The 27,205-nt window shown below is 46.8% G+C and overlaps 1 protein-coding gene and 1 long non-coding RNA gene across 14 annotated transcripts in view; one reads left to right on the forward strand and one right to left on the reverse strand.

The window, feature by feature from the left end:
- Window positions 1–4,596: 4,596 nt before the first annotated feature.
- Window positions 4,597–27,205, forward strand: part of PPFIBP1 (PPFIA binding protein 1) — a 103,233-nt gene continuing 80,624 nt past the window's right edge. For 5 of the 13 annotated variants that reach the window (XM_015628069.3, XM_033514289.1, XM_015628068.3 and 2 more), the window contains exon 1: window positions 4,598–4,791. The gene's annotated coding sequence lies outside the window, so the exon portion shown is untranslated. Of the gene's footprint in view, window positions 4,792–27,205 lie in introns of all 13 variants that reach the window. The other 8 variants (XM_015628064.3, XM_015628067.3, XM_015628070.3 and 5 more) reach the window with 2 other exon arrangements.
- LOC117244412 lies at window positions 8,388–9,708 on the reverse strand. Its single transcript, XR_004497439.1, has 2 exons — window positions 9,532–9,708; window positions 8,388–8,630 (listed from the first exon to the last, which is right to left on the reverse strand). It is a non-coding gene; the product is annotated as an uncharacterized LOC117244412 (long non-coding RNA).

The following is a 27,205-nucleotide window of genomic DNA, read 5'->3' on the forward strand; positions in this document are numbered from 1 at the left end:
CACTTTGCTGTGCTTCACAGACTTGGGTATGTGCCTTGCTGTGCCAGACACGTGTGTGCATTTCAGTGGAGAGGTGCTTATCTGGGACATTCCAGTGTGGGGGCTACCAGGAAAAGCTATTGCTGGCACCTCTATGCCAGTTCCTGACTCCTCTGGTGAACATTTTGTCCTGTGTTTGAAGTTAAACACTTTGAGTACCCAAAGGGCTTGTCTTCAGCTTGTTTGAGCTCTGACTATACCAGAAATCCTCTCCTGAGTGTAAGCAACAATTATCTGCTGATACTGAAATTGAGAGAATGTTGTAATAAGTACATGTACGTGAACCTAATGAAGATTTCAGCCCAGTTAAGGTGCACTTATACCTAAATTAGTGAGTGGGAGACCTCCAGAGAGGAAAAAAAAAAAAAAAAGTTTGGTATACCTACAGAAATGTAAGGATGTAAAACTTTTCTCAAAGTGTAACCTTTTCTTTCCTGCTTTTGATGACAGCAGTGATTCAGAGTAACAGGAAGACAATGGTCTGGAATACCCAATCTTTTCCACTAGGTGTGCTACGGCCATGGTATGGATTCCTCCAGCTGAGCCTGATGTGATTCCTGCTCATGTCAGGAGGTTTTCTCTTGCTCACATTTTACGTAAAATATGCAGCATCTGATCTGTAACACTGTTCTTTGTGATTTTCAGATCCACCTGACACATCTCTGAGGTTCATGCTGCTTTCACGCTCAGTGTTCATGCTGGAGAGGTTTCTGTAGCTAATTACTTTTGCACCTTGGTGGGTATGTGAAATTGTATGGAAAGCTTCCTTGTCCACACAAAAAGGAACTAGAGTTTGCTTTTTCTTGATTTTTAGGGGCTAATTACACAAGGTTCCAGATCAAATGCACAAGACTGATCATGTGACACTGAGCACTTGAAACAATCCCAAGCACTGGGGCAGAATGGTCACTTCTTAAACAGCCTTCTGCATTTTGGGACGTTGAAACCAGAAACTTCAGGACAGAGAAACTTTAGATCTGAAATTTTGCAGCAGAGCCAAGACAGGACAGCATCTCTTCCATCAGTTCAGCAGCAGGCTCAGTGTGCAGGGCTTTTCTCTGAGTGTTCAAACACTTTGGGAAGAGCCAGGGATGGGACAGCTGAGGTCAGAAGTTTGACTGTTTGGGAGCATTTTGTCCTTCAGCTCTTCTGGATTATGAATCCTTTGGGCACCGAATCTCTCCTGTCCTTTTTACGAAGAGATTGGAGGGGAATTTAAACATGAGGAGAAAGGTTCAGGTATGGATTTGACAGCTAGACATTGTGCAGTGCCTTGTTCCAGGACTGAACATGATGTGGTACCAAAGCTCAAGGCCAAAACAGTTTGCTCTGCTGAGTATTTAACAATCAGATTACTTCAGGTAGCTGAAAGCCAGGACAGCTTTGACAGCCCAGCTAAAATAGCTGGTCAGAAGAGCAAACATTTCCACGATAATGGCTTCTAATAGTAAAACTGTGCTGCTACTGAGCGGGTGAATTCCAAATTCCTCATGTGAAAGAAGCTCCCAGGACAAAAGGACCATTTTCTCTGTTTACACCTCCATCTGCACAAGGTGCTTCTGCTGCACAGCTCTGTCTTCAGAGGATATTATCACAGCCCTGACTGACACAACTGTGCTGGGAGAGTCAATGGTGGAGCCCTGACCTGAAAACACCCTGGCTCAGCTGCAGGGTTAATAGAAAATTTACAGCTGGGAATAAAAGGAGGAACTCACTGAGTCCACCTTCTGAGCTGTCCTGAAGTGAAAGCCATGCACAGCCTGGGTGGGAAACCATTGTTATTTGGGAAGGAGATCCCTCAGCTCTTTCTGAAGCTATTGTATTTTGGGGAACAGCTTTGGTCTAAAGGAAAACCTTTGTGGCCCAGCAAAGTGCTGAATTTATTTACAAAAAACTGTTTAAAATTGACTGTGATGTGCATGGCTTCTAATTGTGTTTTAGTGCCTTCCCTGTGAGCTGGCATTAATAGACTCATAGAATTATAGCATGGGTTGGGTTGGAAGGGACCTCAAGGATCATCCAGTTCCCACCCTCTGCCATGGGCAGGGATATCTTCCACTCTCCCAGGTTGCTCCAAGCCTCATCCAGCCTGGCCTTGGATGCTTCCAGTTATGGGGCAGCCACAGCTGCTCTGGGCACCCTGTTCCAGGGCCTCAGTACCCTGATACTGAAGAATTTTTTCTTAAAATCACCTGCTTTGTGCCAGGGATCTTGGAGTTCATCTGCTCACCCATTGATCCAGATGAAAATTAACTGCACTAGGACACTACTGCTGTACCATGCTGTGAGTGTGGAGATGGGAAGTACTGCCCAAAGAAATTCCTGTAAGAAAGTGCACACTGCTCCTTCAAAATGTCTCTGATAGCTCTTGAAATACTAGACTTAACGCCATTTATTGATTTGTAACCACGGAGATGGTGTGTGTTCCCAGTGCAAAGTGAGGGAAAAGCTCTTTTCCTTCACCTCCTCAAGGAGTGAACAATACTGGAAAAATGCTCTTATTCCTTGTAACCTCCCCAAGCCTTCACAGAAGGGACCAGCAAATTGTTTGCCTTCTCAGGGGCTGCTGCATTTTCACAAAGGTGGAGAAAATCATCCATTCCTTGCAAACCAGCCTGGAGCAAAAAAAAGCTAAACTATTTCAGGAGATGAGAGATAAGTACACCAGAAAGCCTTATCAGAGATTTGTCTTAACTTGCAAAGGTATTTTCTTTGATGAAAGAATCCAAACAACTGTTTAAATGTTCTGTTTGCTAAGATTTTTTTTCAGAGAGATCTCTCTCATGCCATCCTGACAAATGAAGCCCTTCTGCATTAGGTTTTTAATAAAGATCTTCACTTTCTGAATTAAAAATTCAAAGCGCAAAAAAAATGCAATCAACAGAAAATTCAATCAAGAAAACAAAGGCTGAAGAATAGTGGATCCATATTTGTTCTTGGTGCTTGTTATTGGGCAAGTCCAAGTCCAGCCATTTCAGGAAGGATGGAGGGCTGGAGTGGGATCCCCATGATTCAGTCTGGTGTGATCTGGAGTGTGATCAGCACTCACCCATCAGCTGACAGCAAACTGTCAACATTTGCTGGAGAATTGATGAAGATTTGAGGAAAATGGGCAGAAAGACCAACTGCAGAGCATCAGAACCATAGGTAGGCACCAAAGTTTTGAAACAGAGGTACTAGAAATAGAAGGTATCAAAGAAACCTAGGCATTTTAAACTGCCTTTATTTTCTCATAGTCTAAAACTCAATCCTGCTGTTTAACCTGAGACACACTGGAATTGTGTGGCCAATGTGACAGGCTGGTAACTTGCCAGAAAAAAAAAAAAAAGTATTTTGGATCGACTTGTCCTCTTTGTAAAATATGCCTAAAAAGCAAATGATACCTTCCCATTTTTGCTGGGAATTCAAAATGTTTGCTTTCAACATGTCACCAATACTTTTTCCATTTTGAATGGAAACTTCCAATTTTTTGCATGTTATGGTCAGAAACAGAGTACAAGCAAATTGTCTTTTCCATGAACAAAACATGGAAAGTTTTCTCTAACCCAGCTCTTGGAGAAGGTCTGGGAGGAAGAGCTTTGAGTCAACTCCAAACAAAACTAAGAGTTAGTTGGCTGAACCCCTTGGTCTGTTGTTAGTGTAGCTCCGCTCTTGAAAGAGCAGCATCTCAGGCCTTTCTGCCATGGAACTGGCAAAGCCAAGGCTGTTTTTTGGCTTTGCTGCGAGGCTGTTGATGGAGTGCACTGAGTCCCTCACACTGTTTAAATGAGAGCAAAGCTCGTGCGAATGTAGCAAGGATCCCTGCATTAAAACCTGCACCATGCTTATCCTCAGCACTGAGGCAAGGGTGCACTGCAGATTTAACCAGGGTGTTTCTCAGTGCTGCGGCGCTCGGCAGTGGCGGTGCTGCCTCCTGCAGCACCGGGCTCGCTGCTCGGCAGCCGCGGCCGGACCCCTTCCCTTGCCCAGGAGCGATTCGGGGGAATCTCGGGCTGCTTCAGAGCACCGCAGACCGGGGATACTCGTCGGTGGGCAGGGGAGGCCGGGTCCCGGCCAGAGCACCCCGGGCTGTTCGCAGGGAGGTGGCGGAGTCACGGTTCCTGGGGGTGTTTTAGTCCTGCACGTGTCACTTGGTACCAGTGTGAGGTTCGTGCCGCGGTGCTCAGCAATGGGCCGCACTCGATGATCTCGGAGGTCCCCTCCAGCCTCAGCGATGCTGGGATTGCCCGTGAGGGGCTCTGGGAACTCGGCCGCCCGCACCACCCCACGCCGGCTCCCTCATGGCCGGCCCCGGGAGCGGCGGCGGGCGGTGCTTCGGCCGGGCGGGGCANGCATTTTGTCCTTCAGCTCTTCTGGATTATGAATCCTTTGGGCACCGAATCTCTCCTGTCCTTTTTACGAAGAGATTGGAGGGGAATTTAAACACGAGGAGAAAAATTCAGGTATGGATTTGACAGCTAGACATTGTACAGTGCCTTCTCCTAGGGCTTAACATGATGTCATACCAAAGCTCAAGGCCAAAACAGTTTGCTCTGCTGAGTATTTATCAGATTACTTCAGGTAGCTGAAAGCCAGGATAGCTTTGACAGCCCAGCTACAATAGTTGTTGAAGTTGTAGAAGAGCAAATATTTCCACGATAATGACTCCCGCGGGGCCGATCCCGGGGCGGGCACCGAGCGGAGTGGCGCGGGCTGCCCGGAGCCGGCGGAGGCGCGGCCGCCCCGGGAGGGCTCTGCGCGGTTCGGCCGCAGGTAAGGGAAGTTCCCGGGACCCGCTCCGAGACCGCTCGGAGCCAACTGCGGCAACTTCGTGTCCCGGCGGGATGAGCCCCGCCGTGCCCTGCCCCGGCGGCTCCTCCTCTGCCGCCGCCATGGCCCGGGGCCCCCGGCAGCGGGGCCGGAGCCACCCCGGTCCCGGGAGCGCCGCGTGTGCCCGGAGCGGGGGGCAACGGGGGCTGCCCCGGCACGTCCTGCCAGCCTCTGTCCCCCGTGTCGTGTCCCTGTCCCCCGTGGTGTGTCCCTGTCCCCCGTGGTGTGTCCCTGTTTCCCGTGGTGTGTCCCGGTGCTTTCGGCACTCCCGACCTTCTGTGCCTTGTTTCTGTGCTGGACTGACGTAACTTTTCGGGAAGTTTTGGGGAGAGCTTGGCCGTCTCCCATTTAATGTTTTCAGGCTCTAGTAGGGCGCTTCAGGCCCTGGTGCCGTGAAGCTGCAGTGACGAGTTTTATCTAGAGCTAACAAATGCGGTTTGATTTAAGGCCTGGGGTTCCTACATCCTGTAATTATTTTTCGAGGTCTGTTTCTGCTCGAGCCGTGACTTCTACCAGCTGAAATAGCTGTGCTTGCTCCCACCGTGGCCGGGCTGCAGCTGGAGCTGTAAAAAGGTGCTTTGCACCTCTGTGGCTGTGTCTGGGGAGGAAGGGAAGCTTTGGTGTTCAACGCTTGGCTGTGGTGTAAGGTGTGCATGCTCCCTCGTGTGAGTGAGGAGCACAGGGAAGAGTTCCAGGCTGGGCTTGGCTGTGCCTGAGCCTTCAGAGGCTCTGCTGGCTCTCCTTATTCTGGCCCGAGCACAGCCACTACCAGCAGCACCGTGTGTAGGCTCTGTGTGGATTGCACTGGCAGTGGATTGAGCAATACAAGTGTCGCTGCATTCCAAAAAGTAAACAGCACAAATGGGACACGGGGTGGGAATATTCTCCATGCTTACAGTGTGGAGCTTTGGGGAGGAAGATGTCTCAGAGTGTCAGCTTGGGATTTATTGCCTCTATTAAAGGGAGCAGCTGTATCTTGAGGCTTTATGTTTGCAAAGGACATAAGTAGAGGTTTCAGTAAAACTGGTGCTCTCAGCGAGGCAGCGTGACAGGTTGGTTTGGGAGCCTTTCTGGAAAGTAGGGAAGCAGAAATTGGGTTCAACTCTGTTTCATGTGCAGCAAAGACTTTGGCCTCTTAACTTCTTCACATCACTAAGAAATGAAGAGCCAGGGCACTTCCTAGTTTAGTTTAGTATCCGTCCCAGTGGAGTTTTGGATTTAGCACAGCTCCTTGAAAAGCTGCACCAGAGATCAGCTCCTGGCAGTGACAGTGTCTGTCAGTGGTGTGCCCTGGTGCTCACACGTGTGGGTTGATGTTCCCATGCCAGGGGTGTGAAGTTGGTGCTTGCTCCTCTCCTCCCCAAAGGCAGCAGGAGCCCCATTTCCTGGCTGTGAGGGGGGCCCTGAGGAGCAGGTTCCCTCTTTGGCAGCCCATCTCCTGCTTTGAGCCCTGGGATTTCATCCATTTGCTGCATCCGGGTGCAAGAGTTGTGCTGAGGAATGTTGAAGTTGGTTTGTCCTGTGCAGGTGTGTCTGCAGCAGATCCAGGCTCTGGAGGAAACTCGGTGAGTAGCGTTTCTGCTTGTGCCTGACACGCAGGGTGGAGCACCTGGAAACCAGGGATGTTCCATGGGGCAGGGAAGCGTGGTGAATTCCATCTTTTTTCCTACTTAGATGTGAGTCCTGTTCCCTTTCTGGGTTGTGCTGCCAGTGCAGTGTGACACGCAGTGCAGGAAGGAGAGTGGTGCTGCTGAAAATGTCTTTGGAGGTGCATGGGGAGGCTTTGCCTGTGACCCGTGGCAACAGGAGGATAATTGTTAACATTCCTGGAATGACAGCCATTCCCAGGAGTCTGAGGTTCCCAGGTGGTGCTGCCGGCCTGTCTGGTCCCATTGGTCCCCGGTGATGAGCAGGACAAAGTCTGGTCACTGCTCCCAAGCCAGGTCAGGGTGCCCTGAGCACAGGCAGAGCTGTGTGCGATGAGGTGCTGGGTGCGCTGTCCTTGAGGAGGTTTTAGTCTCTTGGATCCATCCAAGTGGGGGTTCTCTGATGTTTCTTTCCCCACTTAAAGGAGCACTTTCAGTGAAGTGGAAATCCTTCCCCTGAAGAGCTTTGAAACCAAGGAAGGTTTAGTCACTTTCTTGTCGGTGGAGGGATTGAATCAAGCCTTTGGCTTGCTGAGCACAAGGGAGTTGCTGTAAACTCCTTTGAGGAACTGACTGATTCTCTTTGTTGTGCTTTGTATGTGTTTTCCTGGGAAGATGGAGGGAGCACGGACAGGGGACCAGATCCCAAATCTGGGACAGATGTTCCAAAAACATATCCTGACTCTTGAGGTGGTTCAGAAGGGGTGCAAAACCCCCAAAATGCCTCTGACTGGGGAGTCTGCTGTTTTGCAGTAGTTTCCAACAGAGAAGTAGGAGCCCAAATATAAGGCAGGATTTAGAGGGGCAATAAAGCATCCTGTGGTCTTAGGGATGGTCAGCAAAGCCCCTGTCCCACTGCTGAATTTTCATGCCCTCCCTCAAGGAGGTGCTGGTAACTTTTGCCTCAGCTGCTAAGTGGTGATGTGCAAGTTAGGCTGGTGTATCTGAGACAGCTTCTTCTCCTACTTGGTGATTGTCAGGGCTTCAAAGCAAAACTGAAGTTATGTGGCTGCTTTAAAGTGTGCAATTATGATCTGACCTATTTCTGCCTGGCCAAACCACATCTCTAAAGTTACAAAAGCAAGGAACATGTTTATTGGAAGGTTCAGGCAGGTTTTGTTGTGTTCTCTTGCATGGAATGTGTGCGTACAGCTGTGCATTAAGGATACATAAAAACACTTAATACCTTCATAAATAAAACTACTTAATACCTTCCTGTACTTACACTGAATAGTGAACCCCTTCCCCCATAAGTAATTGTGAGATCCCATTAGTCATCCCATTGGTGACTTAGCTTTTGAATGCAGCCCAGAAGAGGTGAACTATATTGCCTCACCTCATGCTTACTGCTGGTCTTTATGCCCACATGTTTATTTAGCATTTGCTATAAATTCCCACCCTAGCTGAGTGAAGACAAGGTGGTCATTTTATGGCAGATTCAGAAATCACAGGTAGCTCTTTGGGGATGTCTGGCTTGCAAGCATTAACCTTTGCATCATACAAAAAAGGTTCTGTGCTATTCACCAGAGATTACATCTCTTACTGTGTATTTGGAAATGTCAGCATCTAATGCAGACTGAAAACTTGGTCGTCTTGGAAGTCAGTGTTTTGCTTGCCATGGGTTTGTTACCTGCATTTGTGTGTTTCCAATTTGAGGCAACTTCAGCAGAGATCACATTAAGTCCTGACATCTCTCAGTGGGTTTCTGGTGGGATCTTTGCTTTGGATCTCACTCTCTCTAGGGAGGGTGCTTAGCTGGGAACATACTTCGGGATGTAGGGAATGATGCATTTTTCTATCCTCTGCTTTTATCCCCCCTCCTCTCTTTCACAAATTGACCTGTTGTTCACTCAGCTCATACTGAAGACAGTGACTTTGTTACTTTTCTAGTAGTGCTTGCTGCCAAAGTTGTACTTTATTTGTGCATAAAGAATGGAATTTTATTACTAATTCAGTCATCACACTGGATTCACAGCTGCTTTCCCATGGTGTGTATTGCTCTTGCTATGGACACCTAGAATTTCCTGGTGTCCTTGAGCTTCCAGTGCACTTTGCTCCTCTTTGACTTCTGCAGTACACGAGGAAAGTGTGCTGGGTTAAAGCTTTTTCCTTTTTCCATTGGCTGTCCTTCTGTTTCTGTTAAAAGGCCAAGAAAAACCAATTGTCTAAAAAGCTGATTTCTTTCCTCAGTGGAACTATATTTAGATGCAGGTATTCCAGCCAATTGTAGGCAAAGTCTTTCTGTTCCCTGCCCCTGCCTTGGTCATCTTTATCATTAATCATGGAGTCACGGCATCAGTTAGGTTGGAAAAGATCTCCAAGGTAAATGAGCCCAACCTTTGGCCAATCCCCACCTTGTCATCCAGCCCAGAGCACTGAATGCCATGTCCAGTCCTTGCTTGGACACCTCCAGGGATGGGGACTCCAAACCTCCCTAGGCAATCTGTTCCAATGCCTGACCACCCTTTCCATGAAGAAATTCCTGCTGATGTCAAACCTGACCCTCCCACAGCTTGAGACTGCTCCCCTTGTCCTGTCCCTTGTTCCCTGGGACCAGAGCCCAGCTTCACCCTCCTGTCAGGGAGTTTTGGAGAGCAATAAGGCTCCCCTGAGCCTCTTTTTCCTCCAGGTTAAACACCCCCAGCTCCCTCAGCCGCTCCTCATCAGACTTGTGCTCCAGCCCCTTGCCCAGCTCCGTTCCCTTCTCTGGACACGCTCCAGCCCCTCAATGTCCATGATGCAGTGACAGGCTCACAACTGGACACAGCACTGGACACACCTCACATTGGTGAGGCCTCGCCAGTGCCCACAACAGGGGGACAGTCACTGCCCTGGTCCTGCTGGCCACACCACTGCTGACCCAGCCCAGGTGCCACTGGCCTTCTTGCCCACCTGGGCAGGTGTTGGATCATGTTCAGCTGTTGCTGACCAGTACCCCCTGGTCTTTTTCTGCTGGGCACTTTCCAGCCACTCTTTCCCAGCCTGGAAATGCAGGTGAAGAACTTGGGAGAGATTGGGCTGTGTAGTCCAGCCTTACCAAACAAGTGTATCTGCTGGTTGTGAGTCCTGTGAGCTCTTGCTGTGGAGCGCTCAGTCCCTTTGTGCTGACAGAGCTGGTACTTCTGGAGAGAGCTCCTTGCTAGAGGTGCTGGCTGGGAGGAATTGTTTGTGGTAAGATGGGGATGTTCCTGTTCCCTTCTGTGCCTCTGCATCATTTAAGCAGTGCAAGTTGTGTCAAGGAACAGCACCAGAGGCCACTTCAGCAGTCTCTGGCTTGTGGTGTTTGAGGAGATAAAAACAACAAACCCAGTGGCTTTAAGCAGCCCTTGGCAAATATTTTCATGACAATCCCTGTTCCAGCAGGCACAATGTTGTAATTCTTGCATGAATAAAATCCCCTTGCCAAATGGTACCTGTGCACAAAAGGCTCTGAGGTCAGGAGTGCTGATGGAAAAGTTAGTTTGTGCTTGCATCTTTCTTTACAGGCCTTTTCCCTAAATATTAGTGGAAAACTGAAGGCTGAGACTTGAGCCGGCTGCTGCAGCATCTGAGCTCCTAAGTGGAGAACTCTGTGCTGCCAGACAGCTGTCGAATTGTGTCACAGATGGGAAAAACCTGATAACCACTAGTGTGAATCAGCATCTTTTAAATCCAGCAGTTCTCATGGCTCCAAATGTGATGAATTTGGGAGAAGAACTTTGCTTTCTTGCTTTGTTATGGACACATCAAAATAAAAGGAAATTATAATGGTCTGGTCTTCCCTGCCTCGTCTCAGACTGATCAGTGCTGAAGCAAAAGCATAGGAAAATCAGGGTATATTTTATATGTCAGTGTAGAATTAACCCCAGATAGTTCATGGGCACTGCAGTGCTTGTGAAGGGAGATACAGCACACACAATTTGTGGTTGGTAACAAAAAAAATACTGTAAAAATAACTGTAAAATCACAATGTAAAAGCAAGCAAACTGCCAAACAACCAAGCCTCCAACCTCCTCATTCTCAGATGTTTCCCTTGTTGTGCTCTGTTCTGAGGACAGAAACAAGAACACACATGTATTTACCCAATCAGTACCAGGATCTGTTTTGGGGATGAGGGAAGGCAGTTCCTTTCCTTGGTGCTGTGGCAGCTGTGCACACAGCTGTTCATCTGTTCTGTCAGCAGGCGTGGCCATGGGGGTCTGGTTCTCTCCCAGCTTCGTGGTTCATGGGCTGAATCTGTCCAGAGTAATCCAGAAAGGCTGTTTTACTGAATCTTGACTTCATATTCTCTCTAAAGTGTATGTAGTCACTGACTACAGTCAGGTAAGAAGTTTTTACAGAAATACAGCCTTTATGAATCATGGAAAAGGTGTGAGCACTGTTGAAGGGAGTTAGCTATTCAGACTAGCCCAGGTCATGCAGAGCGTAAGGGATGGGGAGAAGAACCTGCATCCTGTTTGGAGGCTGGTCTCCATGTTTTTGGGTTCATGAAGTTGGCATGTGAAGATGTCTATAAGATGAAGTTAGGGTTCTGCAGAGTGTAGTGCTGCTAATTAATGTCTGTTTTGAAGAGCAGGTGAGAAGAGCATTTTTTTTTTTGTAAAAACACCCTGAGCTGTTGGTTTATTTCTGAAAATAGTTGTGATCTCATGTGGTTGTAGCCCTTGTGATCTTGGGTTTTGTACAGCTTTGCTGTGTCCTTACACAGCTGCCATGGCTTGGTAAAAATCTCTCTGGCCATATGGAGTCTGTCAGAGTCTGTTCTCTGTTAGGCTTGGCTCAGGTGGGCTGCTCCTATGGAAGAAGTGCTGTGGTGACAGGGAAAGGGAGCAAATGCATTGGGATCTTCTTAGTGTGAGGGTGAGTGGGTACTCATAGATATCAGCTGTGTGGTTGTGTATTGCATGATTTTGGAACATTTTCTTGTGTCTTTGAAGCACCTGTGTCCTCTGTTCTCCTGGCTTAGGTTTTAGACCTGTGCTAAAAGTAGGATGGATTCATCTTTGTCCATCCCCAGTGTCAGGGAATCTGTCTGGCTGTCTCTGAAGCTGCTGTGTGCAGGATGCTGGGGGAAGGCAAGGGCTGGGGTGTGGGTGAGGCTATGGCTGTGTAGGAACAGGGAACATTCCTGGTGCTGGAACCTGCATTCCAAACTGGAAAACATGTGGGAGGTGGTGGTTTGATGGCCATTGTTTGAGAGCCTGATGGGGAGATGGGGACTTCAGTCATCTCTCCTTTAAAATGCTCTTTATTGCATAGACTGGGTCACAGCAGTTGGGGGTCATGGGTGACCCTATAGCTGCTGGCTGTAGACAAGCCATGAGTCCTGAAGCCCCTTTCTGTTCATGTTACAAAGCATCATATCTTTCTTTTGCTGTGCATCTTAGTACACAACAATCAATCAACATCATACACAATACCTTTACATTTATGTGTAATCTATTGAAACTGCTAAAATTACCGTACTATATTAGTGACTAACCAATCATCTGAATTAGTAGTTACATGTTAAACTTTGAAACTTGTTTTGCCGTGGAAAATCCTTTTTACTTTGGTAAAAAACATATTTCTGTCTGCCTATTCTTTTTTACTTGGTAGAAAACATGCCTTGTTTGAAGACCACTTAGCCATAAAACCTTCTTCTAACTGACTAAAGCTTTGTTCTAAACCTTCCAACTCGACTAAACCTTTGTTCCCTCAGCTGTTTCAGCAACAACTGTCCCTAAAAACATCCTTTATGTATCAAAGCTTGCTTTCATTTCTAGAGAACTTTCTGCTAAGCATGCATATCTGTAAAACTTTTCTGTTATATTTTCATCCTTCCCGACAGGCCGTGATGCTCAAACTTGTTCTCTCCCTCATATACCGGAAGCATCTCTGGTAGACTTTTGTTCAATGGTGGGGAAGGGATGGTACAAAGAGCTCCCTTTAGAAAAAAACAGAGAGAAATTTTATCCTCCCCAGGAAAAGCAAGGTGCTCCATCCCACAGCTGAAAAATCCTTTGTATGATCTGTACCTTGGGGACCTCTGAGCTGTGAGGGGGGACCTCCACATTGTAGCTGGAGGCTGAAGTAGCTGTCCCTGCTGACTTCCCTCACGATCCAAGTTCAAATGTCTGTTTTCCTGGACCTGAATATGCATCATAGGCAGTATTGTTGCATTAGTAGCCTACAGAGAGGGAGGGGAGGACGTGTTGGAGCAGCTAGGGCACACTGAGTGTTCCCCATTGCTGCCCACAGCTATTGGCACAGTGGAGCAATGGTCTTGCTGAAGAAGAGGTGGGTGTGTTCAGCAGCTGATCTCCAGGAAAGGCTTGTGGCAGCTGGTGACTCCTTGTGGGTTCAGGTGCTGGCTTTGTTGTAGTATCCTCTGTCCTGCTTCCAAAGCAGGATTAAGCCAAGGAAAATATTTCTTTACTCTTAATTTAAATCCCTAGGAAGGTGGTTTTGCATCAGAGCAGACTTGAAAAGGCTTGTCAGTAGGCTCTTAGAGCCATCAGCATTTTCTTTTCCCCTCCACTTAACCAAAGTTAGTTTAATTTGTGACAGTACGTGTATTTTGTTATGTTTGTAAAGGAAACATTACAGGGAAAAGTTCAGAAATACATATTTATATTTCTTGCTTGAGTTTAAATTGGATCTAAGAATTTGGATTTTGTATTTTTATAAAGAAAGGCTGGATTTTTTTTTTTCTATATTGCATAATTCTTTTTTTGTTTGGTTTATTGTTTGTTTTCTTCACCTCCAGAAGGAACATACAGTTGCTTACCTTGGTGTCCACCTTCTCTTGGATGTGAAACATGTTAACTAACAGGTCCTAACCAAAAGCATCTTCTCAGAGGTATCCACACGTCTGCTGGAGCTGGTGTTGGACCTCCTGTGTTGGGCAGGGCCACTGCAATCTCTGATGGTGCTGGACAGAACTGTATTTTCTGGAATATCTTTAGGATGCTAGCAGCAGGAATTTGGATGCTATAGGGGAGTTGCATCCCGTTGCAGGGAGGCACACACCTCCCTCCCTCCTCCTTGGGAGGACTGGTCCTTGTGTTGGTGAGAGCTCCTAGGGAGGTGTGTGCCCTGCTCTGGGTGAGTGGGAGGACTGGGGCTGGGTTTGGGGTGCAGATATGCCCCTCTCCCTCCCCAGTGCCCAGAGAGGGGGGCATGCAGCCATCCAGCAGCAGTGGCTGAGGCTGGGACTGTGCCCTATGGCATGGGACACTGCAGTTTTATGGCTTACAGCTGGTGGGTAGTGCAGATTTGTGGTACTGCTGTAATGCTGGGATGCTGCTGGCAGTGTTGGGGTGGTGGAAACATCTGGGAGTAGCTGGCTGCAAGATGGGGTGAGTCATGGGGCTTCCCATGGGTGATTAATTCTTCCCTCCCCCTTTCAAACCTTCACAAGAGTTAAAAAGGCAGCATTGAAGAGGTGGCTGCATATCTGGATGGTCATTATGTGGACAGAGCAGTCATGGGTTTGTTCTGCAGCAGCAGCATCTTGCTCTCCATTTGCAGTAGAGCTTGAGAGAGTGTCCTTTTGTTGAGCAGTCATGGGACTGTAAACATAGCCTGGAGATGAGAAAATTGAGATTTATTTTCAGGGTGGTGCTGGTAAACTTCCTGCAGCTTGTGGTAGAGATAATTCTGCAGGTTCTAGCTCCATTGTTGTGGCTGGGTCTGAAGTGAATTTAAGAAAAATGTTTTGGTTGAACAGGCTTTCCTTTCTGTTTTATCCAAAGGGAATATCTGTTCAGAGAGTGGTCTGTTGTTCTCATTACTGAGGGAGTTTCTGAACGAGACCTAATTCCATGATTATTTGCATGTCCTTATCTGTGTGACACAGAGTTTTCCAGGTCGGTATCTCATGTTTCAGATTCTTTTGTCATGGTGTGCAGTCTTAAATCTGCATATGCAGGAATGATTTATCTTAAAGGGTCAATAAGGTGAAAGGCATTTCTCTCAGTGTCACTTTGGGCAGAATCAGCTGCTGAGGACCAGCAGTGCTGAGCTCACACCAAGCTCTTGGGCTGTTGTTGGAAGGAGAGTGAAATGCAGAGCTGTCTGTCATAAAACTGTAATGCCTGGAGGGAGTGGAGAGGAGGCACTGATTACCTGCAAGGCAGGTCAGGGATGAGACCTCCATGTAACCTGCAGAGAGGGAGAGGGAAACATCTTGTAGCCCAGCATGACTGTGAGGATGGAGGCCCACCATGCCTCCAGAGAGATTTGTGTTGGAGCAAAACCACAGCCTGGCCATGGAGAGGGCCTCCTTTTGTGCAGGGTGATGGCAGTGGTGGCTGGAAATGCTTTTCCTTTTGGAGCTTGTTGGAAGACAATCTCTGTTACGTGTGTGTGTGTGTTTACCTCCTTTTTTTGCAGAAGTATGAAAGCCAGGACCAGGTTCAAGGCTATCTTTTGCAAGGAGCCTCCATGCTGATGTCTCCAACTGAGATCTGTTCCCATTTTCTTCAGCTTGTTGCTCTCAGGCCTCTTGGTGCTTGAAACTCCCCCTCCCTTCCTCACTCTTCCAAGGAATTTTGCAAAGAAATCAATAGCTGTCTAGTTATGACAGCAAAATGAAAAAGGCTGTAACGTCTCCATAGCTACCTAAAAAGTACTCGTAAAATGCTGGTGGAAGAGAGTGCCCTGGAATTATCCCATGCATTCCTTGCACGCAGACTGAGAATTGTTTGCATTAGTTAAGTAATCACTGCACGCCTGTCCAGTGAGCAATGTTTGGTTACGGCAATAAATTTTTGTTCCTTAAACCCTGTGAAGCTGAAAAAATTGAATTTTTTTTTTTTACATAGAAAATGAACTGATCTGAACTCTCTGTAGATCAACTGATTGTAAATGGACCAGCTTAATCCAGCTTGGTTTTTTTCTTGTGTTTCATGTAGCATCTGAAAAGAGACAGCTTGTGGCAAATTAGCTAGGGTGAGACTACAAAAAGATTGAATTATTCCTGTTTGAACAGTTCCCAGCATGCAGGCACTTGCTGCTTGGCTTGTACATCATCCGGCTTGCCAGGGCTGCTGTGATTGAGGTGAAAGTAAATAACCTCCTACTGGAAATCTTGTTTTTGCTGTAAAGGATGATTTATTCATTCACCAGTGAAAATACCACAGAGATATGATGAACAAAAACTGTAGTTGCTGTGTGTTTGGCTTTCTTGCAACAGATGTCTCTCCGTGTTGCGTTTCTGAGCAGAGAAGATGTTTGATACTCTGTCCTGTGCTGTCCTAGGAAGTAATTTTGCTCCTGGTGGAACCTGGTGCTAGTGTGGAAATGCAGTTGTCAGAACAGAGGTGTTGTGCTTGGTGTGTGTGCATGTCTCACTCTGGGGCATGGCAGCAGAAAAACAGGCGGCAGAGTTTAGGTAGGGCTGAGCTGACTGTGGAGCACCTGGAAATGCAGAAGGAGTTGAAACAAGGGGATGTCTCTGTAGTGGCTTGCCTTGATATACTGGGGTATCTCTGTGCCTCTTTCAGAGGGGAAGGACTCTGCAGTTTTGAGAGCCACAATATAAGAAGGATGTGAGGCTCTCAGAGAATGCCCAAAGGAGGGACATGGAGAGGGTGAAGGGCCTGGAGGTGAAGCCACACAAGGAGCAGCTGAGGGCACTTGGTCTGTTCATCTGGGGAAGAGCAGACTGAGGTCAGAGCTCACAGCAGTTCTGCAGCTTCCTCACGAGGGGAAGAGGAGGGACAGGCCGTGATCTGTGCTCTGTGTGACCAGGGACAGGACCTGAGGGAACACCAGGAGCTGTGTCAGGGGAGGGTTAGGGTGGGTATCACAAAAGGTTCTTCCCCCAGAGGGTGCTGGGGCACTGAACAGGCTCCCCAGGGAATGGTCACAGCCCCAAGGCTGCCAGAGCTCCAGGAGTGTTTGGACAACAACCTCAGGTGCAGGGGATGATTCCTGGGGCCATCTTGTGCAGGCCAGGAATTAGACTTTGATGATCCTTGTAGGTCCCTCCTTACTCAGCTCATTCTATTACTAAAAAGGGTGGGGAAGCTACAGCATATGTGGTTGTGTGGGATCAGCTTTTCCTAAACAACCCAGTTGTTTAGGACAATGTATTCAGCTGGACTGCTGATGCTGAATTGGGATTTGGCTGTGATATTGCAGTTAATTTTTCGTAGTAAAAATGTTAGATATAATTTTTGTATGGCTGTGGTAATTAGGTCTGGCTTTGCTGTTGCACAAGGTGAGGAACAGCATTTCTATTCTTCGGATCCAGCTGTGTTCATGTACCTCCTGCAGAATGTGCATTTAGGAGCAAAACAGGGGGTCTGTCTCTGTGTTAAAAGGAAGGAAGGGGTCCTACCACCTTCCCTCTGCGCCTTACTTTGTTGTCTCTTTGCCCTAAGATGTGGAGCCATTTGTGGGTGAGGTGTTACTTGCTGTAAGCAGAGTGAGAAATAGGAGTGCTTTCCATTAAATACCTGCTAGAGCCAATGAAAATCCCATTTCTGCTTCTAGTCAGAGTTCCACTTCACATTGTTTGACTTGCCATGTGTTCTTGGAAGAGAGAGGTGGTTGGGGATGGAGGCCCAGTGATGGTCTAAATGGAGATGCCTTTGCTGATGTCCCTTTTGTCTGGTCAAGGTGTTAGGGGGATGGCTGGGAAGGGAGTAGGGCACCCTGGTACCAAAGGGGTAGTGGGGTTTCTGCTGATGAAGTTCTTGGGCATGGAAATGAGCAGCAAGGAAACAGGTCCCCCAGGGAATATAGGGGGACTGGACTGGGCTTGTTGGGTGGTGAGAGCCCTGCCTGAGCTGCTGCCGAGGAGGGGACATTGCTGACTTTTGGAGTTGGCAGTGCCTCCTGCCATAGGGTCCATCCTTTCAGTGCATGTCCCTGCCCTCCCACAGGCACACAGGGAAATTCAGAGTGCTGTAATTCATGGTGTCCTTCCTTCAATCCTTCCTATCTTGCCTGTGCTGCAAAGTTTTGAGGCAGACGTTTTCCTCTGGTATCTAGGTCCCCATGCCTGGATTTTGTTGATGTTTATACAGAAGCTTGAGGGCAGCCAGAGGTACTGTGGGGTCGGATAGAAGCCATACGTGAAATTAATCCAAATTAAACTGTTAATCACTCCCTGATAAAGAGGAGGTTACAGCACAGACTCAACGTGTTGCATAGCTTTGAGACTATGAAAAATGAAATGCGAATCCTCCTCTAAAAGTTGGCTGTCCCTGTTTGAGGCCTGATGAGGTTTTGAGACAAGCCAGTACGCCAAGCTCACTGTGTAGGCGTTCGTGGGAAATGAGGCAGATTTCTGGGAGGGGATGTGTGGTTACAGGGAAGCAGAGGAGTGCTGGAGATGAACTAAAGTAACTAAAAATCTATGGGGCTGCTCATGGTGAATCTGTGGACCTGCAAACTCCTCCCTGTGGAGGAGGGTTGTGTGTCATGCTAATGTGGGCCAAACTGGAGCTGCTTTGCCTACATGATGGGATTTTGTATCCCACTCTGTATGCCAGCTTCCTCCTGGCACTCCACAGCCATGGAGTATGTGGCAGGGATGTGGAAGGCAGGGGAGAGCAGTCTGGTCAGGGCAGCTTTCCAGTGAGTGGGTGACAGCCCTATTCTTGTTACAGAGCCTCTGGTGGAAGAAATGCTGGAGGTTGATTAATGGCCAGACTCTCAATGGGAAGCTTGGCATTCCCTAGGGCAGTGTGAAAACATGTTGCTGGGACTGGCTTTGGCCCTTGCCCCCTTTTCCAAGCACTGGAGTGAAGATGTTTTGGGCCTCCCAGCAGTGGTGGTATTAAGGAGCCATCATAGGCTGGAATGATTTTCTCTGGATGAAGTCAGAGACAGCTCCCAGAGGCATGGGGCCTTGCTGGTTCATGTCTTTGGAATGGACAGATTGCTCCTAATGAGGTTTTTAGGCCTCTCAAAGAAGAAAAGGTGTACAAAGATATGCCTGCTCAGGAAGGTATGCTGGGAGCAGTGGAGGCAAGAGATGGACCAGTGCAGTTCTGCAGATAAGTTTGTTCTGGCCTTGAACTGTGATCCTCTGGAGGGTTTGCAGTGCCACTTGCTTTTTTGGGGCTGGGAATGGGCAGGGCTGGATGCTGCCACGGAATTTGAAACTGCAGGCCAGCCCAGGAATGCAGCAGTGCTTCTCCAAGGGAAAGAGCTTCCTCTCCTGCCCACATGGAGCTTGTGTTGGTCTGGTGGCTGTAAATAGATTTGCAGCCTTTCTGCAGGGCTCTGATTGGCCAAGGAGAGACAGCTTCTGAGTGGAACACTGATTCTTAGCTGCGATACTGTGTGCAAATAGAGCTTGGAGCAAAGGAGCAATTCTATATTTCAGTCTTTAAGTCATGCATATTGATCTCTTTCAACACTGCTTAGGAATAAAGGATCAGGGAAATACTGCTGGTGGCAAGGAAGGAACTTTCTAACTCCATGCTTGTGGGTCCCTCCTTTCCATGGGCTATATACTTGGCACTTGGACCATATTAAATACTTGTGTTTGGAATTCCAAAGAAGAGGCTTCCCTTCTAGACTTCTTACTGCGAACCTGAATGCAGATGCTGCCAGCCAGGCTGTGGAGATTCATGTCCAGCTGTATATGTACAGAGGAGGAGGAGGGATGCTATTTTGACATCTGCAAAGGCAATTTGCTAAAAACAGGCTAAAGCCCATGAACCCAGGAGTGAAAGTAGTTGTCCCATAAGTCTCACTTGATGCATCTTTGGTTTTTTTCCTGCTCTGAGGAATATTTGTTTGGAGTACGCTCCGTGTCTCAGTGTTTGCAGAAAAGCCAGTTGCTCATGCTGGAGCTGCTGCTGTGTGGACAGGGCCAGACTGAGCTCTTAACTCCACCACTCATAGCCTTTGAGGCTGGGATAAGTTGCCTTCCTTGTTTTCACTGCTTTCCTGCTATCAGGGTTTGTATCTGGCTTCTTGAAGCCTTTGTGCTGTATGAGGGCAGACAGAAGTCCTGCCTGAGTAGGAACAACACTTTTTGGGGAGGCACTGCCAGTCAGGTGGCATGTGAAGGAGTCAGTGTGTCACAGCAAGGCCTTTCCTAGAGCTTGGGCTGCTGGCCCTGGCCATGTGTTATGGGTTTGGTAGGGGCGATTCCTCACACACAGCCTTTGCCCCTGAGCTACTTTGTAGTTTTGAGTCCTTTCCATACCTTGATGCTGTCTTTCCTCCCTGCATCTTTTCCTCTCTTGTGTGCATCCTGTGAGCTGACCTGTGCCAAGGAGTCCCTGCTAAGACCTCATGCAGGTTTTGGGAGTGGAACCACCAGGCTCCCTCCTACGCAAGGCTGGGGCCTCCGGCAGCGCAGAGCTGGCTTCGTTTTCAGGAAAACAGGATAATGCAGGTCGGTATTAACTTGTCTTCACAGAGCTGGTCCTGGCTGCAGCTCAGCTGGGTCGTAGCTGGTAGAGAGAGAGATTTACAGATTTTAATGCTGTGGAGACAGAGCCTGTGCTTGGCTGTGTTTTCATAACTGTTTTCTGTCATTGACAGCACGCCTGGAATAGTAGGAGGTAGTGTTACGTTTCTGGACAAGGCTTTGAACAAGATTTGCTGTCAGAATAGCTTGATAAACTGTTTACTGTGATGCAGAATGCTGGTCTGTCATTTTGCAAATTGAATTGCTGGGAAGCTCTTATGATTATTAAAAGACACTTTATGTTAATTTAATTTCCTGTAAAAGACACAAGCTGGGTGATTTAAAGAAACAAAGCAAATGTTTAATCAAGGTAAAAGCAAAAACTTCCTATCTGTGTATATGCAGTGCTTAAATATTGCATACTTCTAATGATAGCCTGTGCAGGGACAAAGTAAAAAATTATACATAAAACCCCTGTACTTTAAAATTTTTCAGTTTTGAAGAAAGCTGGAAAATGAGTAATGAAAGCCAGGCAAAGCAGGAATTAAGAAAATACTGTTTTAATATCTTCTCTGAGCAACGAGAAGCAGGAAATTTTCCCCTCATTGTATTTTAGATGAGTTTAAAACTGTGTTCCAGGCAGCTTGTGAACAATCAAAATTCAGGGATGGTTTTGTGAGCAGAAGGGCCATTATTTGGGCTTTCTGGCTGGGTTCCAGCTCAAGGGATCTCAGCTGGGGTAAAATACCTCCTTGCTATAGGCAAGCATAACTGTTGCCTCCCTCTCCTATTCCTCAGGGACTGGCAGCCTCTCCTCCCATTTTTTTCATGCTGATGTCCTTTGGATTTGAGTTAAGCTCAAGTGATCTCGCCCACATATATTGAACTTGACTCCTGCTAGCAGTTAAGGGCTCGTGTGCCCAAAATACTGAGCTATTGTCTGGCCACTCTTCCCGTGGTGAGCGGCTGAAGAGACACATTCTCAGCTGTGTGTCCCAGTGGAGCTGGACTCTCAAATGAGTCAAACATGAGGGATCTTGGGCATCCTTTGCAGGAAGAATGCTGCTCTGGATAGCAGTAGCTGTGCTTTTAAGGATGCCAAGGAGTCTGAAAGCTTTATATGCAGCACAAAACTTTTAAAACATGTAAAACATTTAAAATATGTATACAAATGTTGTGTTGCTTTCTGAGTTTGTCCACAGAGTATGATGGAGTTATGGGAATAGTTGGAGAGCTTTGGGGTCCCTGAGTGTTGGTTGCCTGCAGTGGTGCTTAGGCGCTACTTAATGTGCTTATTCAAACATTTGCCTGTGTCTCCTGCCAGTTGAAGTTAAGCATTGTGCTCGAATTCAAGATGTAGGTGGGAGAGCAAGTCAGGGACAGTGCTGGAGTTAATTCTTCAATGTAGACAAACTCTCTGGTAATCAGTTTATCTAAGTCCTGCAGCAGTTTCATTAAGGTGCTGTTTTATTACCTTTATGTTGTTAAAGAGCTTTGCTGTTTCTTGTTACTTCAGACTCTGCTCTAAAGGGGTCCTAGTATGGCCTGGGTTAGAAGGGACCTTAAACATCCCCCAGTTCCAGCACTCCTGCCAAGTGGATACCTTCTACTATCCCAGGTTGCTCCAAGCCCCGTCCAACCTAGCCTTGGACACTTCAAGGGATGGGTAGCCACAGCTTCCATGGGCAGCCTGTGCCAGAGCCTCACCATCCTCAAAGGGAAGAATTTCTTCCTAATTTCCAATGTAACCCCATACTCTTTCAGTTTAAAGCCGTTCCCCCTTGTCCTGTCAGTACGTGCCTTTGTTAGAAGTCCCTCTCCAGTGTTCTTGTAGCCCCAGAAGGTGCTTTAAAGTCTCCCTGGAGCCTCCTTTTCTGCAGGCTGAGCAACCCCAGCTCTGAGTGTTGAGAGAATCCTGCTACCGCGTATGACTCAAGGGGTCCCCTTTGCAGGACAGCTCTGAAGCGTGGCTCCCTGCAGCCCAGGATGTCTCAGTTGCTGTGAGGGGTTCCTGTGCTGAGGTCTCTGTGTGTGCAGCGTGGCTGTACCGAGATGTCCCCAGGCTGTGACCCTTCTAGTGCTCCCAAACTGGACACTGCAGGTCACAGGAAGTACAGCTGCATCGCTTGGAGTCTCCTCAGATCTTTAAAAGGATTTCCTGGGAACAAAGGCTCTTCATACTCTTTTTCTTATTTGTTTTGTTTGGTTTTTGTTGTTTTATTCCTTCTTCTGCCTGCTAGTAATCTTGTTCACTGTTCTCTCCCCTTTTAAGGAGGTTGGGGAAATAATAGTTTCTTTGTTGTTTTAATTCTGACCTAAGTTTGCCATGATATCTGTAGGGCAGATAGATCTTTTTGCTTCTTCCTGGCTTAAGAATACCTTTAATTTAAGGGAAACTATAAATTTGAAATAACAAAAATTACGGTTTGACAATTATTAGTTAAGAAAATAGTGATGTAATGAAATGGTTACTGAGAAGGAGCAGTGGGAACAATCGCATGTTTTCCTTTATTTGTCGTTTTCCTGGCTCCACTTTCCAGAAAGCCCCATGCTTTGCCAAAATTGGTTCTTAGCCAGTGCAACTATAATTGCACTATATATAGTACTATCTAACCCCATGAGGGGCTTTAAATTTGCTTTGATATCTTCCCTCATGCAAATGATCAGTTCCATCAAATTTAGATTTAGCAAAGGCAGAGGGGGCAACTGATGAGGAGTTGCAGCAGAGTCCCCTGCTGCCCCATCTGTCCCAGAGCAGTCTCACCTCACTGGAGCTGCCTGCCAGATGAGCCTGCCTGCAGCACAGCCCTTCTTCCCCCTGGCCAGGCAGTCTGGAACACTCAGAGGGCTAGTGGGCCATAGGGATAACTTCTCCTTGCAGCCCAGATTAAGGGCAGCATCATCAGGGAGGGCTCTCAGGTGGCCATACAGCCACCTTCCTTCCTTTTCCCACCCCATTCTGCCCTTTCATATCATCTTGGGGATAATTGCATCTGTTCGGGAGAGCAGGGAGCTCCAGCTGCTGAATCAGTGGGTACATGCATGTCTGGATCATTCTCCCTCGGGGTTTGGGACTAGACTGCATCTTCACAACTCTGACTATAAAAAATCTGTGACTGACATGAAAAGACTTGGAAAACATTAAAAATTGGTTTAGCCCTGACCTGGCACCTTCATACTCTACTTCCATGACATGCAAGTGTGAGCATCAGAACTTGGCTTTCTGGGACTAATCCAGCCTTGGCTTGAGGAAGTGGATATTTAGGTGGTGCTCCATTAAGTCAGTGCTATAACTTTGTAAAAAGTGCCCTTTGAATCAAATCTGGTTCCTTTATCCTGAGACAGGGGGAATGAGTGGTGTTGGCCTGGGTTAGCAGACTCCCCTGCTTATCTTGTTCAATGTTCTCTTCCCTCCTTGACTTCCCAGTGCTGTCAGGTCATGCCTCACTTGGGTCCTGTGGTTTGCATGGCTGCCATGTGGGAAATCAGCTGCAATCCTTAATCTGCTGCAAATCTGATGGAAAACTCTGTTGTTCAGCTTTAACAAGGAATTGAGGAGACTTGTAGTGGCTCACTGACCTTTTGAAAACACACTGAGGATGGATTGAATATTGAACTTGTGCAAAGTTCAATATTCAAAACCATATCCCACACTCTGGCGTGTTTGTTTGATCTGTACTAACAAAGCTTATTTTAAACTCTATCAGCATCCTTGCATTGAGGCTGCAGCATTGCCTCTGGATTTATTACAGGCAACTTCACAGTGTTGGATTTGCATAGGCTTAACAAGGCTACAGTGTTCACGTTTAATTAAAAGTAGCAGAGCCTTTGGATAGGAAGTCAAAACCTCTATTGTTAATACAGTGTAATTAAGTTTCTCAGTACATAGTAATTACACAAAATTCATTGTAGTATGGAAAGACTGTTTAGAAACAGAAGCATAGAAGCATGTCGAAGGAGGCTTTTGCAAATACAACTGCCTGAATTGTTCTACTCTTAAAAAACCATTTTCTTCTGTCTTAAGTAGTCCTATTTTTGCTGTTTGGAGTTTGTAACTACAGCCTATTCCTTTGCTTGGTGTGGGTGGTTTTAAACAGCTAAAGCTCTGAGGTTTGTGTGTCATGAGGTGCTGCAATCCAGTCATTCATTTTCTCTTCCTTGGTGAGTGTTTACGGAAATTTTGAGAGTTCAGCAAGGACTTGGACTCATCCAGAAGCAAAATCATCTGTCATGAACAGTCTTGGATTACAGGGAAGGCTGGATACAAATCTGTATTCCCTTTTTTTCAACTTACTTGTAGGGAGTGGTAGTTAGTGCAAGACAGTGATTATTTCAACAGTGACCTTTTCAGCATCCAGCATATTTATTGTCCAAAAACTGTTGGAAAAGCTATAGTGAGATGGGTCTTTAAAGTCTGGATTGCACACACAGAACTGGAGTCTGAGCACGGAATAGCAGCTCTGGGTTTAGGCTGTCTTTTGTTGCTTCCCCTGAGGGAAGCCTGGAAGAATGAGGTGAAATGTGCTGGAGCTCCTGAATGGGTTGGCAGCAGAGCCCTGAACCCGAAGCCAGAGCATGCAGTTGTGTGATCACCAGACATTAATTTTGGAGCTACAGCTCTGGGCAGACACACAAGTGCATCATTCTCCTGCTGCATGTGATGCAGGTGTCTGTCCTGCTCTTCTGTCCTGTGCTCATTCTGAGCATTAGGTAAACTCCATTTACCCTGCTCTGTGTGAAGAGTTGAATTCTTCAGTGCTGCAGAGGTGTTTTGTTGGGTTTTTTTTTAAGAAGGAAGTTCATGGATTTATTTGGCAAGCAACTCAAAATGCACTAAGAGATGTAAAGCTTCCTAAATTACTCGTCTTTTCCACACAAAACTGGGTAAAATGTAGGGATTCTCTTAGCTATTTTCTAATGATCAAATGTATCTGGCTTCAGACTGAACATCTGAAAGAAACTTCTGGGAAGGACAACCTTGGAATAATCTGCAAATGAAATCACTTTACAGCCCTCTTTTGTACTACCAAGGGAGGAGAAGAGTGATTACTTCTTAGCAAATTAGGCTACATAAAAGAACTCTATATAAAGATTATAAGTGCCCTAATGAGTAATAATCAGTGATGCAAGCAGAAAGGGGAAATGCATTACCACCAGCTGCATTGCTGCCATGTCTGTGAGGATTACTGGGGTTTAATGAGGACCTGCGGGAAGCTCTTTCAGTAATTCCATCTTGCAGGAGGTGCTCTCTCAGCCTGCCGGTCCCCAGCTTGCATGAAGAGCAGGAGGAAATCCCAAATTAAAAAACAATGTGCTGTTGCATGATGGGAGCCCTGTGCTTGAGATGCCTTCTTTGCAGAAGAGAGGTAGCACGCATCTCTGTATGGCAAGTTGTGCAGTGCTGCACACACAGCTCATACAGATCTTCCCAGTTTATCCTTCTCTTCCCTGTACTTCATTTCTTGTGTTCTCCTGGCTCATCTAGACCACCCTCTGTAGAGCACTGCATGGATGTAGTCTTCTCTTAAGCTAATCTTGACCTGCAGAGCCTCAGATTTGGCAGAGGATGCCAGTTCAGTGTCTCCTAGACCTTGTCTTTGCTGGGTTAGAGAGATGCTAGCTACCTAAGGATAGTAAACAAGGAATGTGTGGGAAGTGAAGGTTGTCTTGCAGCTCAGCAGCTAAAGGGTTTTATAGAAATCAAAGTTTTTGTGAGTGATGACTTGCCATGTAGATAAAGCAGGAGTTGTGTTTTACTATTTGGTCAGGTATGGAAGGCTATTTTCTCCCCTCATAGGTTAATAGGATTCTTAGAGGAAATTTCAGGATAAAAGGAGTTGAGACAGAAGGTCATAGAATCATAGATCATAGAATAAGTCTCTCATTTTCTGTGTGGAGGGATCTCTAATGAGACTCAATGACTGTGTGCAGTAATGAGGATGAGTTTGGATTGCAGGAGGTGAGAGATGTGGTGACTTTCCCTGAAAAGATCTCTTGGAAAGATCTTCTCCTGTCTTCATTGCTTCCACCATCTCCTTCATGGGACAGCAGCACATGCTCCTGGGTATGGCTCAAAGGGACAAGACCCTGCAGCCTTCCAGCGAGAGGCTTAGGTTTCACCCAGCCCTTCTGCAGAGAGGACAGATCTCCCTGTGTTTCACAACCTCTCCTGAAGGTGGTCCCTCCCCAGTTTACCTTGCAGAAAATAATCCATTTAAGTGATATTGAAGTCTTTTTTGCTGTCTCTCAAATTTTATACAGCAGTTAAAAATCTGTTTGGCTGAATTGTTGGACTCTAGGAACATCTGTTTGTAGGATGTTTAATAGAACATTTGTGGGATGTATCCTGCTTCCAATATTAGCTCTTCCCATGGGAAAGATGGTTATTAGGTGATTTCTAAATGAAAGTATAACACAACAAAAACTTAATGGTGCACTTGTTTACCCTCAGCATTTTCTAAGTAGTTCTTTGACCACCTCTGACCTTTCATTTTGGAGTCTAAGCAAAGTTTGCCTCTTTCCTCAATAAAACAAACAGCTGCTCTTCCGCAAAACAAACCAACCAGTTAAATATGAAAAATTTATTTATCCATATTTCATGTGAAATATGAAAGTGGCTCTCACTGAGCTGGGGTCTGCTTGGCTGCTATGGTGGCCAGGGCTTGTTCTTCCGTGCGAGTGAAAACTGGGTGATTGAAGTAGGAGCGTTTATTGGACTAAGTTGAGTGGAAAGCTCATAGGTGAAGATGCTGCTTTCTGGGGGTCAGATAATACAATCATAGACTGGTTTGGGTCTTAAGAGACCTCAAAGATCATCCAGTTCCAACCGCCTGCCATAGGCAAGAACACCTCTCACTATCCCAGGTTGCTCAGGGCCCAGTCCAGCCTGGCTTTGATATCCTCATCTGACTCTATTTCAGGATTTGGTACAATGAATTTTGTTGGTTGAAGTTCATTGTGATTTAAGGCTTATTTTTTTTGTGGAATAACTTTACATTTATGCCCAGTCTCTGTCTTGTTCCCAGGTCCGGTGTTTGGAAGCTCTTTTCCATAAACCTCACCACATTGCTCCTGACACACTGCAGTGCTTGGCTCAGAGTCCTGGGCTGTGGATGCCAGCACCTTCTATTAATAAGTGGAGCCTGACTCTCCCAGCTGGAGAGAGATCCCCTCATCACATCCATGCTCCTGGCAGGACCAGTATTTTCCCCATGCTATCATCAGGACATGTGTTGCTCTTGACCTGGGGTGTTTGCAGGAGCTGTTGTGGCTGTCCTCCAGACTGGAGGCTGGCTAAAGTGCCCTCTGACAAGTGGTGGATGTGATTTTGCATATTATGGCCATATATATTAATTTTCCATATTCATAT

This window comes from Parus major, chromosome 1A (assembly GCF_001522545.3).
Source record: "Parus major isolate Abel chromosome 1A, Parus_major1.1, whole genome shotgun sequence".
In the NCBI taxonomy this organism is placed as follows: Eukaryota; Metazoa; Chordata; class Aves; order Passeriformes; family Paridae; genus Parus; species Parus major.